At 43.9% G+C, this 16,192-nt stretch overlaps 1 long non-coding RNA gene across 3 annotated transcripts in view; it reads left to right on the top strand.

The window, feature by feature from the left end:
• The window catches only part of LOC120758509 (uncharacterized), a 161,518-nt gene extending 145,754 nt beyond the window's left edge, over positions 1-15,764 (top strand). The window contains exons 2-6 of one of the 3 annotated variants that reach the window (XR_005702921.2): positions 7,163-7,260; positions 7,417-7,478; positions 10,761-10,924; positions 13,013-15,405; positions 15,694-15,764. This is a non-coding gene — a long non-coding RNA (uncharacterized LOC120758509). Of the gene's footprint in view, positions 1-7,162; positions 7,261-7,416; positions 7,479-8,451; positions 10,203-10,760; positions 10,925-13,012; positions 15,523-15,693 lie in introns of those variants that run through there. The other 2 variants (XR_009208274.1, XR_009208273.1) reach the window with 2 other exon arrangements.
• Positions 15,765-16,192: the final 428 nt, after the last annotated feature.

Consider the following 16,192-nt stretch of genomic DNA (forward strand, 5'->3'; position numbering starts at 1 on the left):
AATGGCTCAGTGGGAACATCAGGCAAAAACCAAAGCTGTCTTTTTAAAAAGAGGATCCTCAGGATGTGAAAGGGATTTTAGGGGTGAGTCCTGCAGAAGCCCAGACTCACTGCCCAAGGAGTCCTTCACAGTTCACTCGTGTTTATTCCTATGTTGAAACCATTTAATGCTCCATTTGGAATTTCTCCGAGGTATAGAAAAAGGCATTTCTTGTGGCTGTATTGCTTGGGAACGGCTACTGCTGAGCTGGGAGGAGTTACCAGCAGCTCCCAGGCTCTCTGCCTGCCATTGTTTCAAGGCTCTTGGCAGATAGATTGAGCTCATGTTCTGCTGCATCTGGTTCAACCCACTGCCTGCTCTGAACCCTTTCTTGCCTTTCTGCCAGGCCAATGCTTCTGACTTTGAGAGCCACTCTGTACTCCATTCTCACCTCCCTCTCTGGAAATCTTACTACTCACCCTTATCTTTCTACTACTCCAGCCCCTCAAACTCATCCACATCTCTGCTGCCTGTCATATTCCCAGGAGCCATGATCTGTATCTGCCATCTTCAGGGTCTCATTTGGACCCACAGCTCCATTCTTCAGCACCTGCTTCTCCTTGGAGTCTCACCCAGTCCAAGCAAATGCTGCAAAAAACCTGGAATGACTCAATTTCCTTCCTCTGTGCTCTGGGCTTGTATTTGCATCTCCCGTCCCTGTGTTAGAGTATCTCACACCTGCTCTCAGCAGGGTTTTGTGGACATTAGAGCCAAATTTCCAGATATGCCTGGTGGCCTGGAACATTTTGACATTGTGTATGCTTGGGTCAGTGTTGATGACACTTGCTCAGAGCTGCTTTGCTGAATGCAGCCCTAGAACTCAATTTTATTACTGAGCGCTCTGTCTGAATTTGGGTACAGGGAAGGAACTTAAATTAGTGGAATTGTGGGTGTGATGGATGTATTTTCAGTGAGACATGGTCCAATTAGAGTGTCAGATGTTTCTATGAGTTTCTGTCTTCGATATTTTATCAACTTTGCCAGCAATTGGCAGCCGTGAGAGCAGATGAGTCTTGGTTCAGAGCAGTTCTCTCTAGCCTGATACGGGCTTCTGTGAAAGTGATGCTTCACCCTGGTTTCCCAGGACTCTGCCAGTGCAGTGTCGTGCCTGAATGTGCCTGTTAGAGTCTGTAGGTCAGCAGTGCCCTGGGACAGCCCCATGGATCACCAGCCCATGGGGCCGTGGTGCCACTGTGCAGGGCAGAGGGGACTGCTGTGCAGTCAGGCGCTGCAGCAATTCCGCATGCGTGGCAGCAATGTATTCCAGCTTTGTACTGCTGAAATGGGGGGCCAATCTATCTGATCCATCTGCTGTCAAATTAATGTCCAAAGCTGCCTTTTGAATTCAGCTCTTTCACAAGGAGCAGCCTGAGTGACAGCTATGGGAAAGAATACAGAGATGTGAATTTCCTGCACTATAACTCTTGAAGAATAAAATAGTTGGTATTCATAGTTCAGCTTAGCTTTGGCAGGATGCTCTGAAATCATAAGTTACACAAAGGAGAAACCATGTGTGCTCAGATACACTAGATCTTTTTTTATTGTTATTGTGCTAACTCTTCATTTCTAAGTAGCTGCATGCCAGGTGCATGCCATTTCCCATCCCACCTTACAACAGAATTTTAAATTATGAGAACATTTTTTGTTTGAACTTTGGCTAAGGGACATCTAAAGCTTCGTGAGTATTGCTGGTCTCCTAGAGACAGAGTCAATAAGCTTCTGGCACTTTGCAAGTACCACAAGGTAATATTTTGCTTGATTATGAAGTTTGTGCACCTTGCATTAGTAGTACTAATACCACAGAGAAACAAAAGAACATTTTTAGCATTTCATTGGCATAAGGGCTGAATTTTTTACCTGTTGAATAGGTACCCTGGGGGTCCTTTGATTTGCTGTATGGCATGGAAATAGCACAGGAATCAGTAGCATCAGTGGAGTTTGGGTACTTTCTGCCGTGTCAGAGCCTTGCCACTCAAACCCCATTAGCTTGCAGATTTGGTGACTTTGTGTTTTTTTTGGTAGAGTTGCTGATTAGCCAACAGCTAAGTGCAGGGAGAAACGCCTGATTTCAGGGCGAGTTTCAGGGAAGGCTGTGGACAACAGTGCATTTGGGAGCAGGGTGCTGTGAGCCCGGTGTGCTGAGCCCACAGACTGGATGGGCGTTCAGCAGGGGTTTGTGGACCTCTCTTAGAGCAAATGAGGAGCAGGGAGGGAGTTTCTCCATCGTGCAAGGCAGCACAGCGAGCGAGCCCTGGAGCCAGGAGCCATTTACAGGGCGGCTCTCTGTGCAAGAACCCAGTGAGGTTGATGTTGGTGGCCTGGGGATGTTCCTGAGCTCTCACTGGGGCTGTCCAGTGTGACAGGGCGAGCTTTTGTTGGAAATATGAATCTTAAAACACTCTTCTATCGCAGGGTGTAATAAGCTAGTCACAAAACCATCCTTACCCTACCACTTGCATTAATGACTTCTTCCAGCATGGAAACAGTGGGCCCAATTTGTTCACCCACGTGCAAGAAAAAAGTTCCCATGGATTTATTCAAGAATCTTTGCTACATAAAGGAATGCAATGTCTGAATAATTAATTTTTAGTACTACATGTATAGTATAGGTTGACACTTGCAAGCCTAAAAATAAAAGGGGAACATGTTGTGGTGACATAAAGGGGAAGTAATGAAAATTAAGTAGATACATACATTTAAAGAGAGTTAATTAAACTGCATTTAACCTGAGTGTGAACATTCATTCAGAATTAACAAACTCTTAATTTGCTATAATTTAGTTTGGAAGTGGATGAAGGTAAATTGAATTAAGGCCTCTTTAATTTTAAGCAGATGCATCTACATAGTGGTGCAATTAAACTAATATGTTCTGAGGGTTAATTTGAATAGCAGATCCAGACCAATGAAAAGGGCTATGGGGCAGTTGTTTAGTTTGAGGAATACTATTTAGATGGGCACTGGAAAGTATCAGTCCTTGGAACAGGCTCCCCCTGTTCTGCGCCACGTAAGGACTCTTGAAGTCTGCAAAACCTTTCCAAGCAACTTGTGCCCCTCCAGCTGTGGATCCTCTGAGCTGCTTGGCTCTGGGCTCCTTTCCTCAGTGAGGAGAATACAGCAAGTCATGGGGCTGTAACTTCAGAAGCAAATAGAACCTCAGAGAAGGTGGTTGGTAAGAGTTATTTCAAACTTTCACCAAATTTTGAATGACTGAATATGTGAAGTGATTATTGTTATCATTCTCTGGTTCCAGAGAACAGAGTAAATGTTTGCTTTCTTTAGCCAAACTTTTCTCTGTATTCCAGCCTGAGGAGGAGCACACAGGTGTAGTGTCTATACTGCTGAAGACTCATAGATTCTTTTTTTCCCCCCAAAGACTACACTTGTCTTAATTTCCTCTCAATTACACTCAGGCATTAACTAATGCTGACTAACTACGGCCCAAAATAATTATTGCTATCTGTTCCCTTTGTAAATATAACTCCAGTGTTGAGCTAGAAGAATAATGGCATATTTACAGAAGGCAGCTAATTAAATTGAGCTTCAATTGCTTTCAGTTTGCCAGAAGGAGCCATTTTCACAGCAAAAAATGTGTGCAAGCCTGCATGCTTACCAGGAACAACTTGGTATAACATAATTCAGAGTTCCCAAGACAAAAATTCAGTTCAAGACAAATTTACACTGGCAATAAAAATCTCATTAAGGAAGATATGAAGATCTCTCTACTACACCACGACAGTTAAAAGAGGTTATCATTTTTTTCAGTTTATTTAAAGAACAGTATATATTTCATTGTTCCAGAGCAGCTGTAATTGCAAGTGTCTTTCAAACACTGCTTGCAGTGATGCATTTGTCTTATGACTGTAACTTCAGAACCAGCCTGTTGATGCATCTTCATTAGGACGGGAGAAGATGCTGAAGTGTCCAAATTCTTCAATGCTCTGCTTCAGTTTTTCCCTATTTTCCAACTCTGAGTCCTGGAAAGTCTCTATCCCTACTATCATTCAGCCAGCTGCAAAAACAACTTCCAGTGGCCACAACTTGTCTCCAAGTGTTTGCACTCTCTTTTGTTCCTTTGAGATATTTAGCGAAAACCATTCATGATAATTACAGAGCAGCAGTCCTTTTGCAAATCGGAGTTTGAAAGAACCGTTCTTGCTGAAGCCTGTTGTTACCAGTCCCCAGGGCCTTTTCTGTTCTACAAAAACAAGGGGATTGTCTCAGTGTTTTTTTTTTCCTCTACAACAAAGAATGTGTTCCTCTTGTCTCAGTGCTCAGATGCAGAAGTCTGCCACACTGATTGATATTTACAGTTTTCCTTGCTATAGTTCACTGCATTGCTGGATGGAAAGCTAATTTTCTTCTCCTGTCTGCATATCATTCCTCAATTTGTTGGAAATAACAATTTGGCAGACATCAGCATTTTTCCCATGTTTAATTAATTCATTTAATTCTGTGGCAAGTGAGAATAATGAGGCTTAATTTTGCTATTTATGTATTGATTGATAAGTACGGAGATCACAGGAGATTTGGCTTTACAAACCAAAATTAAGTGACCTCTCCATGAGGATGATTTGGCACATGTCCTTCACTCAGTGCATGGAAGTGGAGGTGGCATGGAAGCGAACGTGGCTACCTTCAGGTTACAGGAAGATGAAATGTGAAAATCTGTAATGTAAAACTCTGTTATATGAATGAAGATTAGTACCAAGTGGGAAACGTAACTTGCTGGCTAAAGACTGACCTGACCAGCTGCCCTTGTGATACAGCAGTGTTTTCCTTTATTTAACCGGAGATGGGCACTGATGTGCCTCAGAAGGCAGAGGAGCACTGGGGAATTCAGATGAATGGTTTGTAGGGAGTACCTGAGCTGAGGATAACTGGCTTTTCTTTCTGTTTCTGTACCACAGAAGACTTCTGTGCAATTTAGAAAGTTCTGTGTTTTTTTTTTTCCTCTCTGTAGTGTTGCATTCATAATATATTTGGTTTACCTTTCCTTGTTTGAGTGTCAATTCTTTGTGAAAGTATTTGTCATTAAAAGCATGCAGCAGAAGCAGTCCTGGCTTCCTTTGGAGCTTTTGAAAGACATGGAAAATAGCACCACAAGACTGGCACCAGCATTTGGTGGCTGGAGGTTGTGCCTGGTGATCCTGGTGGGATGGAGATGTGGAAGGTGAGCCCTCACTCTCCTGCCTCTCCTGCTGAGTTGACTTGGAAGAAATGTAGAGTTTTGTTTGCACATTGAGCCAACATGGGCTGAGCTGCCCCTTCCTCCCAGGGTGGCTTTGCTGTCTCTGCTGTGAGTTTGCAGTGCTGCTTTGGCCTCCCTGGCTGATGCTGCTGCTGGCCCCACACACATGGTCAGTTGGGCCAAGGCTCTGGGATGAGACACTCTGGGCTCACACCCAGCAAGAGAGAAGAGCTTTTGTTACCCCCTGCCAGAAACTCTGCGTGTGTTAAGGGATTGGAAAAAGCTACACGAGCTTCTTTGAATTTAACCTTAAAATCTAATTTCAAAGGTAACCGCTTGCAAATTTCCAACTGTCTTTTAGTCTTAGTATTGAAAGCCCCTTGCATTCCCCCAGTGGCAATGCTCAGCAGCCCTTGAAATTATTTCCAGCATGTATTTTAAGTTTCCAAAGAAGAAAGCACGGGGAAAAAATAAAAAATCTAGATTCTCCTCAGTGATGTTGCATCAATACTTGGCTGATCTGTGTAACGTGAAGCACAGCAGAGCAGAGCTGAGCTACCAGTTGCTCCCTAACGAGAGGATTAGATTCGCCTGCAGATGGGCTGGCATAACTTAAGCAAGAAAGCAAACGAGCAGTAAAGCCAGACTTGGACTCTGGGTGAAGGTGATGCAGTTTTTCCTCTGAAGAGCATCTGCTGCACAAACAGCAGGCAGGAAAGCAAAGCAAAAACAGTGGTTTGGGCTTAAAGAGCATTCTGCACTAAATCACTGCAGCTTTGCTTAGTTTTTTTTTTTTACTGCTACTACTAATTGTTTTTATGTGTCTGACCAGCCCAAGTGCTCTGAGGCTTAGATGTGATAGTCAAATCCAATCAAAATATACCCACTCTCTCCCGCAGGATCAGTTTAACAAATGGCATCTTCTGAGGTGGGCTGGGGAGCAGGGAAACCAAACTGACAGCAAAGAGTTTTCAAAGCCAAGAATAACATAGCAGTGCCTTTTCTCATTGATCTGGGGAAGGGAAGGGATGAGACCCAGTCTGTGGATGTAGGGGGGTAAGTGTGAGACCTGCTCAGTATGGGGGTGGTCCTGAATTTCTTGGGGTTTCTTCGAGGCTTCCTCACTGAATGCAGATGATTCAAAAAAAAAAAAAAAAAAAAAAAAAAAAGTGGCTGCTCCAGGGGGATCTTTGTCAATTATTTTGATAGTCTGCAGAGAAAATTGCTCAATCTCATACTTAAATGTTTATATTTAATATCTATTTAAAATCTGTTACTGTTGAAATATAAGTTGTTGCCATGTCTCTGTAAAAGATGAACAAATTTTCCACAATTTAAAATACAGAACAGAAATGTTTACAGTTTGTTTCTGCATTTCCTGCATGATGTCTCACAATTTCTCCATCCTCATCTATCATGGAATTTGCAGCCTGGCTAGGGTTCAATATCATGCTATTATACTAAATTTCCATATTTTTATTATTCCCCAAGTTTTAGAATTTACATTGATACCTTTAGGCTCCTTTTTCTTATGGTCTGCTTTTCCTTGCTGCTGATCTATGGTCCTTGAGATCATAGCCATGACTTTTCCATTTGTAATTGCATTTAAAAGTATTTTTCCAGCTTTAATTTTAATTGATTATTTTTCCTTTTAAAATAAAGAAACGTTCCTTCATGGTTGAAAGGGTTGTTTGTTTGGTTGCTTGCTTGTTTGTTTTTCTTGTCTCCTGTTTATTATTCACTCAGTTTATTTGCCTGAAAAGCATTTTCAGTTTCTATTTTGCCTTGCAGGTTTTCTAGAGTACCAGCAGTCAGCATTAATGGTCAAGCTGGTATCTGCAGAGCAGAATGAAACGTGGCCACGATTGCTAGCAGTGAATCCATGATGAATATTTAGGCTGGTGATTTGTTCTCTTCATCTGGTTTTTTATCCAGGGAGACTGACTGCTAAACCACCTCGGTGCAACCTCTGTATTTTTCTTCTGTTACAAAGACCTGTTTCCTAAGCGTTCCCTGAAGTTGAAGCCCCTATGGTAATGTAACTTCTCCCTCATATCGTGGTAGATGTATTTCAGTGGGTCTGGAGGGGTCTCAGAGGGACAGCTCTTAATGCTCTATGGTAGCAATTCCATATTAACTGGGTCTTAAATTTAAAGAAAAGCCTCTAATTCCATTTTCTTTATGTTTAGGAAGCAAATACAGCTGTTTGAGACAGGACAGAGAAGGAATTACAGCCATGGGTGATAAAGAGGTAAAAGGTGCAAATTCAGTAAAGCTGTTGACTCAGGAAGGGCCAGCGGCTGAAATTAGCTGGATTATCCAGCTAAATAAATTATCTGGAAAATCCATCTGAATTAGCTCCAGCTGAGCCACTCTCTGGTATGTGGGCAAACCACTCTCATGGCTGGCAGGTAGAAGATGGACGTTCCAGGGACCATCAGCTCTCCTGGAGGAATGAGCCGAGGCTGCAGCTTCAAGCACGCACATGGATTACGCTGAGCCTGAGGACGGGGCTGCTTGGGGTCAGGGTTTGGCTGTGGGGAGCGGAGCTGGCAGTGCAGAGTTTCTCTCCCTGCTCTGGGAACACTGAGGCCATGACCCAGGGACCTGCTCCACGGAGCTCTGCCGGCTGCATCGAGCAGGGGAGGGATGGGTCAGCTGCGAGGGCTCGCGGTGCTAGAGATGAGAGAGGAAAATCATCATTGCAAATAGCAGGTGAAAGCAGCTGAAATGAATTAGTACTGCAGCGGGAGGGGAAGTTGCAGAAAGCTGCAGGTAGGGCTGTGTGTAACTACCTGCTGATTATCACAATCTCTTTGTTTGTCCACAATTCCTCAAGGCAAATCGTAGCCCCTTCACTTGAGGAGTTGGAGGAACAATTGAATTTTGGCCTTAGAGACAAATTCTTGTTAACTTGAGCAAGTAAAACTTCCATGCTGCTTATTCTATGCTTTTCATGTGCTCGCTGGGCTGTTAGTTTAGCATTTTACAAGTGAAGCCAAGAAGAGATAGCATTGTTTTTCCTTTTCACCATTTTTTTTCTATAAATTTATTCTTTATGTCTCTACAGAAATCAAGTTTCCCCCCTATTGTTCTTGTTATTGGCATTATACATAGATAAAGCAATTTCAGAGAGTATTTCTCCTAGTTAGGGCGAGCAGAGTTCCAATATACCATGGGCACATCTGTCAACATGATGCCCCTGCCTGTCTTTATTTTCTCAGTTTGCTTGTGGTCCATTTAAAATCAGATTACGACTGATTGGTTCCTGCATTCAAACTGCTTTGAACAACGCTCCATCCATGGGCATATAAAACAAAACTGAGGCGACTGGAAAGCCTGAGGGATCAATTCCAAATATCACTCTGTAATAAAAAATGTATTTCCTTAATTTTTTTATTGATTCAGCACTCATTCTCCTGTAATGTTGCCGTGGTAATATTAAAACTCAGTGACTGACATTGGCATTCCACAGAAGTAATTTAAATACCAGTACCAGGGAAGAAAGCAGGCTTTGCTTTTGGAACAATTTTGCTCAAACTAGCACAGAGGAACTCCCTCAGATGGAGGGAATAGACTGGGCATTTTTTCCTTTGAAATATGCAATCTGTCTTTCTTGCAGCCCTGTACCACGCCTGTGAAGCCAACAGGGCACCTGCTGTTGGCACTGCTGGGTGCAGCCTTTGAAAGCAGGTTATGCATTTTTGGGTTGTAGATGGGAACAGGTGATTTGTGCAGGGCACAGAGCTGCTGTCTGTTCAAACAAGGCCCAGCCTATTCTTCAAGTAACCCATGATACAAAGCAAGTGAAAAGAACGTTCCTGTGAAATTGAAGACATCTGGCTAATTAATAGTCTCAAAAGGTGTGCATCTCACAGGTGAGAATTTCAAAGGACCTCATGAGGTTTGGATTCACAGACCCAGTCAGTGAAGTCAGAGCTGGACATGAATCCTTAAAAATTCCTGAGAGTCCTTGCTTGCCCATGGAAAATAGGATGGAGATCTTGTTACAGGCTGTGAACCTCCAAGGTGTGCAACACTGTGCTGGTGAGAGGGGTTTCTCAGTCTCTCACCCTGCCCACGAGGTGCTTGCTGGGGGGAGAGCAAGGTATTCCCAGCACTCCAGCTTGGGTTTCTCCTTCCTTTGGACAACTAGAGGAGACTGCTAAAAATGAAATAAGACTTGAATGTAGATATATGAGAGCTCCAGAGGCAGCTGGATGGTTTCTCTGTCAAGACAAGTTAGTTACCAATCTGCTCTTATAAGTGTCCCAGAACCATAAAAATGATGTGTCGAGTCTGTTTCTGGACTGGGAAAATTTTAATGGAAATAGTCTCCTGCAGGAAGTCCCCAAGGTCTGGCAGAGACAATATTCCCTGTTGGGTTAGGCACAAATCTCCAAGATGCTCATAGTCCACAACTTGGAAACAAAAACACAGGGAAAAGTTTGATCAAAACTGTCCAGCTGAGATGTGCCAACCAGAATGATTCACAGAAAGAAAACTGATTAATGAGCAAGTCTGAAATAACCCAAACCCATTCGGTGGCAGTTTGTGAAAGAGGACTGTGACAAAGTGTTTGCTGTACTGGGTGCTAGGAGCAAAGCCAAAGGCCTTCTCCCTTGGCTCAGCCTGATCAAAAAGCAAATCCAACCTACCCCAGCCAACAAGAAGCTGATGTCTGGTCCAAAGTCAACGTTTCTGCACTCAAGAGGGGAAGTAACACCTGCTTTGATGCTAAATGGCTGTTTCATTGCTCTGCAGACTTGCTTGTTGTTGTTATCAGATGCCAATTAAGAGTGGGTAGAAGATGGCTCAGACCTGGACTGGAGTGGCATGAGCACCCTGAGCTGTGCAGGAACATGGGCATTTTTGCCTTGGTTCAGGACATGTGGGAGTGAGCAGTGCCACACACTCAGCTGACAGTGGGGTTCCACCACACCAGGGAAGTCTCTCACCCTGGGCCCAGCGAGGGGTGAGTGCCCTGCCCCATCACTGCTTCCCGAAGTGGAGGGCTGTTTCCTCTGGACTCGTTTGCTGACTGGAGTCAGGCAGTGGTTTTGTTCTTGTGCACTGCTGAAGGAATATTGAGTGTGCCTCTAAGTTAAAGTCATTATTTAGGAGCTCATTAAAGTACTGGCCTTGAAAAAATTTCCCACTGCTAATATCCTCTTCCATCACTGTGTCAGGGACTGGAGCTGTTTAGAGAAAGCGCTCTGTGCTCTGTGGCCACCTCCCACCTCTTACCCGGGAGCCAGCGGGAGCAGGGCTGGGATAAAACTTTTGTAAGCCTAGAGCTAAGAAAGGGCCAGGTGTTAACATGAGCTGTAAATTGCTAAGTAACCCTGGCAAAACCCCTCAGCACTTTCATTTCCAGAAATGATCCTGAAGCTGTTTTCTCGCTACTCCTCCCTTTAGTGAGCTGGGGCACTGCTCCGTGCTGTGAAAGCACGCTCCTCACACTTGCTTTTCTCCCCCAGTCCCCACTTTCCCTCCTCAGGCTTCTGAAATTCACCTCTTGCTGCACCTGCAGGTTTTGCACTAGGACGGGAGAAAGCAGCCCTGCCATTCCCACGCATTTCTGTCCTGTGTGCTGGGAGGGAGCTGGAGTCCCAGGGGACGCCTCTGCCCGTGGGGCCACATCTGAGCCGGCAACTTGGGAAGCAGCTTGGGGCTGCCTGCGTCCTGTGCTTGAAGGTAACTTCAGAAAGGTCAAAAGTGAGCTGCTGAACTTCACTCTCCAGAAATCCTCCCCTGCAGCCCCAGTGTGGTTTCCCAGGTGGACACCGGCAGCGTTACTGCTGTGCTGGCAGATCCCAGCTCACTGCAGTGGGATTCAGGAGAACATCAAGAGCCCATGCTGGAGAGCCTGCCCACAGCCCACCTTTCCTCCAGGCAGTGTGCAAAGGCCTGCTGGAGCTTAAATAAATACTAATTTGTAGTAATGATATTTAATCCTCTTCAAACAATAATTTACGGTATCAGATTATTATCATAATATCTTATCTACGGTTCCTAATGCTTTATTGTTATCCCATTACAGGGAGTTCTGCTGCCAGTGCATATTGTCTATTTCTCTTACAAATGTTCTACAGAAACCTTATTAATTATTAGTCTCATAAAACACCTGTTAATGTTACCATTTTAATAAATCTCCTCCTTAATTAAATTAGGTTGTTCTGATAGTAATCCTCTAATGTCCACTGCCTTTCTGTTCTCATCACAGTCTGATTGTAGAGTGGGAAGCAGCATTCAATTATAATTGATGTAGGTCATAATTCAGAACCAAATTATAACATATAAAGCCATATGATCATTGAGGAATATAATAGATCTCTACACTAAAGTGTCATTTGGATTGATTAGTGCTGTTTCTAAAGCCTTGTTAGAGGTGAGAGAAGGCTTAATTCAAAAGGATCTCTTTTTTACTTTTCTTTTTCTCTCTTTTTGTCTCGAATTTGTGTACTCTATTTCCTCCCTTGATAGGCAGCATCTACTTCAGCTGCTCTGGGACAGTGCTCATGACTACTTTCCCTCTCTTTCCCACTGGTGTTTCAGTTCTAAAGCTGAGTTTTTATTTATTACTTTGTAAAGGCAGACCATGTGATGATTTCATTTAATGATTTAATAAAACCTTTTCTCCTGAGATTAGATGCAAGAAATCTTGATGCTGATCTATTACTGCTGCTACCCAAGCATGAAAGTACAGTTATATATGATGCAGCAATGCTGAAGATATAAGAAAATAATTAAAAGTATACCAGAATGAAGACTTTACTCTGGCTGTAAATTTGGCATCAGGAAGGTTTCCCACACTGGCTCCAGGGCAGTCCCTCTCTCCTAGGGAATGTCTCAGGGGAAACCTGTCCTGGACCTTGCTGGTGCTCACACAGGTCCTGTTTGCATGGGAGGGCTGGGCACCTCTCAGCCTTGACTGCTTCTCTCCAGTTTTCTGAGCAGAGCTGTGACATGCTCTGTGGGATTCGTGGTGATCTCTTATCTTACAAGAAACCCTGGGACAAAAAAGCAGAACTTTCCCAGGACCATGGTGAGGACCTCACTCAGCTCTCCAGATCGTTTTTGCTGCTGGGAAAAAACCCTGTTTCAATTGCTTCCCTCCCATCATCCTCATTTACCTTCCTCATGACAGCTACAGTCATTTATTACCCAAGAAAGCAACATAGCAAAACGTTACCTGTGGCTTCAATTGATTTTTATATAATTTAGAAGCTTAGGTCCATTTCAGAGTCTTCCCCTGTGGACATCTGCCTCCTCCCAACATGTTCTCCTGCTCTCCTGTGGGCTTCAGTATCCCTTCCCTGTGGATTTCACTGACTGCTGTCCTCAGCAGGATATTGTCTTCTTCCTGCCCCATTTCATGAGGTATATCCTACCTCTCTCCAGTTATCCTCATTTTTCAAAGAGGATACCCAATTTCTGAATTTCTGCAATTTCTGAATCATTTTTGAATTAAACAAAGGATGCTGTAGCTACTTTGTATGTGATCTGATCCTTAAAAAAACTCCCTTGCATTCTTCCTTTTAAAACTGAATTACACAACAAGAAGGTTTTGGAGAGAAAAAGCTACAAGCTTCATTTGGATGATGCTGAAATGAAATATTTTTAGTTTTTAAAATGAAACATATTGGTGTGTTTGGATTATTTGCCTTGTGTTTTCCAACAATGGAAGTATTTTACGAATTTTTATTCCACCTTTGCTTGTAGCTTGCTGTAATTGTGTTGTTTTGATTCCACAGTATTTGCTTTGGTTTCTCATTTGCTCAGTTCCAGATGAATCAGTTTTGAGGTTTCCATTCCTGCCCCGTGTGATATCCGCAATATTTAAGATATGAGTGCAGAAGATGAGAACTGCAATCCCAAGTCATTGAAAAAAAATAAGTGGAAATCCATGGAAAGGAGCTGTGGAATTTGGACTGTTAAGGTGTAAGTGTGACACAAGTAGCTTGCAAGTGATTGAAGAGCCCCACGAGTGAACTAAGGTGTTGGCTTGGTACCTCTGACCGAATTACCAACATCCTCTGGCCTTTTTCTGTGGCCTGAACTGCAGCTTTTGCCTGCTGGAGGCCTGCAGGAAATTTTAAGAAGCAGATTTTGCAACAGAAGCTTGCAACAAAGCACTGGCTCCTGGAGTACATGGTGGATCTTCCTGTGGGAAAGAGATGGTGCCTCCTCCTCTGCCCCCTCCAGACACGCAGGCGGAAGATCCTTCATTCACTGGTGCACAATGCAGTAATTGAGAGGGAGTTTCCTGGAGCTGAGTGCTGCCTGCCCGGGGTCAGCAGCTGCTCTTCCATCTTGCCTTTCTTTGCCATCCCGTGTGAACCCCCAGCATGGAGGTGGAGGGAGTGCTCCGAGCTGATGAGTCTCCTTGTTGCTGAGAGACTTCTGGAAGGGCAACACTCATCAGCTTGTTGGGGGTGGATAACGAACTGTGAGTTAAGGCACTTTCAAAGTACTTCTACTTCTCTGCTTTAACTACAAACAGGGAAAATATCCTGAGATATGGAGTATTCTGGTTGCTCTTGGACCATGGAGGTATTCAGGCCATGCAAAGTGTGGCAGAGTCCAGCGTCTGCTGGGTCCTGTCTCTGTTCTCCAGTCACACAGAGACGGGCAGAGACCATTAACAGGTCAATGTGGTGCTCCTCAGAAGCTGTGTGGAGCCCAGCCTTACTGAACTTTGGTAGATGAAGCGTATCTGCTGAGTTATAGTCCTACTAGAGAGAGATTCATCGCTCCTGCTAGGAGATAATGCATTTCAGGGTGTTTTCTGGAGTGTCACACATCTCTCCTGGGAGAGTGGAGTCACTCATCCCAAGCACGCTGCACTTTGTGCCTCACCCTCCCCAAATAATTCTTCGGTCCATTTAACATCAAAAAAAAAAAAAAAAAAAAATCATGCCTGTGAGCCCTTTGCAGGAAGCAGCACCGGATTTGTGCTTTGTGCGGCCTCATCCTGCCCAGGAGCACTTTCCTGGCTGGTAGGAAGCCCCTTGGTCAGTGCAGCTTCTTCTCCCTCCTTCACCCCCATGGTGTTTTAGCAGTTTGGGAGGGGAGGAGCAGTTTCCAGATGAACAGTGGGGCTGCACTGGCTTCCTTTCTGCTCTGGTCCAGGGCAGCACAGAGCTCAGCACGGAGCTCAGCATGGAGCTCAGCTGCACTTTGCAGTGAAGCTCTCCCTTGTCCTGCACAGTCGCTTGCTGTACATTAGTGGGACGTGGTGGAAAAATTATGTACGATTTCTCTGCCTTCAGATGGAGCAGAAATACCATTCTGTCAGAGAAGTGGGCTTCAACAGCGCTGAATGGCTCAAAGAATGGCTCCTATCAAGGCTGATAATCTTCCCTGGTGATAACGCAGTGGATTATACAGTGATTGGATGTTGAGAGTAGCTGACCTTAATCTCCCTTAACTTTGGTTTTCTCTCCCATCTGATAATAATGCAGAAAGTACAACAAGTGCCATAGAAGATTACACACATCCTGCCACACTTTGCAGATGGCTGATACAAAAATCAGAGACAATGCTAAAATAATTAAAAAGCCCACAAAAAAATGAAACACTGCACTCAGCTCCTTTTGTCAGGCTGTGGCTAAGGAAACAGCCAGCCAGCCTGAAATGGACAATATAAATGTAAGTAGATCTTATTAATATTCTGTGTGGCTGTTAAATCATCCTCAGCCGTTGCTTCCAGCTTAGCGTCACCGCTAATGGTGAAGAGGGGAAGAGATTAGTTTAGGCTGCTTTGAGACATCACAGATATACGTGGGAGGCATCCTCTGTTTCTTGAACTCGTATTTCACTGACCTGCTATGTGACGAGTGGAGTGCCAAAAATACAGAAGAGTTGGCACATAAAATCCATGTCTACTCCATCTACTCTGTCAAGGCTAAAAAAAAAAGTCCTGAATGAGCCTTGGAGAGTCAACAAATCACTAAAATAGCAGCTAAAAGAGGAAGTTCAGCACGAGTTCAAGTCATTAAAATTCCCTCTAATGTATGCTCTCACAGACCAGTGGGTTGAGCGTGATCCCGGGGAGTGGAAGGATGTGTGTGAACTTGTGTGCAGGGGGAAAATGGCCAAGGTTGATGTTGCTGACCTTCAGCGTGAAAGCCTGATCACTCCTGTCGTTTGAGATGGCTCTGTGGGAAGAAAAGGTCAGTGGAGCAGCTCTGAGATGAAAATGGGGAGAAATGATCTTTTGCATGGCTTTCTTGGGCAAATCCCCACCTGTGTGCAGAGCGTGGCACATTTATGTCTCGGACTTTTGCTGGTGCTTGCACAAGGTCTCAAGGGGAAGGCAACTAGGTAAGGGAATGGCTGTGGTGGAGTGTAAACATAGATTCTTCATTGAGGAAACACTCTTTTCTAATGGTAATATTTGGCTAATGAGCAGACAAGGCCTATTAACTGTAAATGTGTTCTTTTTGTGTTCTTCCACACAGGAAATGTGGGGGGAAAAATGAGACTTACACTGGATTGTCCATGTTAGCCACATTTCTCATTGTCTCCAAAGGGTGTTCTGTTCAGGAAGTGCAAAGCAGGCCTGGTAAATATATTTCCATTTATTCAGTAGTTCTGAGATTGAAAACGATAGAGACTGGGCAAAAGAAATACCAGGGGTATCTCCTATCCATGTGTTGCTTCATTAAACATCTGAAAACGGCAATGAAAAAGCAGAGATTGCAGAATGAGATTACCAGGGAGCAGGACGATAACATGAAAGCCTCTGTCCCCTGCTTGTTCAATACACATGTGGTCAGAAAAATAAAGGCAGCAAACCATCTTGCTATATAATAGACAAGGATTTTCATAGCTGTTATTTGGGATGCATGGAAAGTAGAAAATGGCTTTACACAAGAGAGTCATTTGTTAACTTAGGATTAGTGATATGTGAAGTATAACTGAGATAAAAAAAAATATGGTTTCATCCTTCTTGTCAGG

This window comes from Hirundo rustica, chromosome 12 (genome assembly GCF_015227805.2).
Source record: "Hirundo rustica isolate bHirRus1 chromosome 12, bHirRus1.pri.v3, whole genome shotgun sequence".
In the NCBI taxonomy this organism is placed as follows: Eukaryota; Metazoa; Chordata; class Aves; order Passeriformes; family Hirundinidae; genus Hirundo; species Hirundo rustica.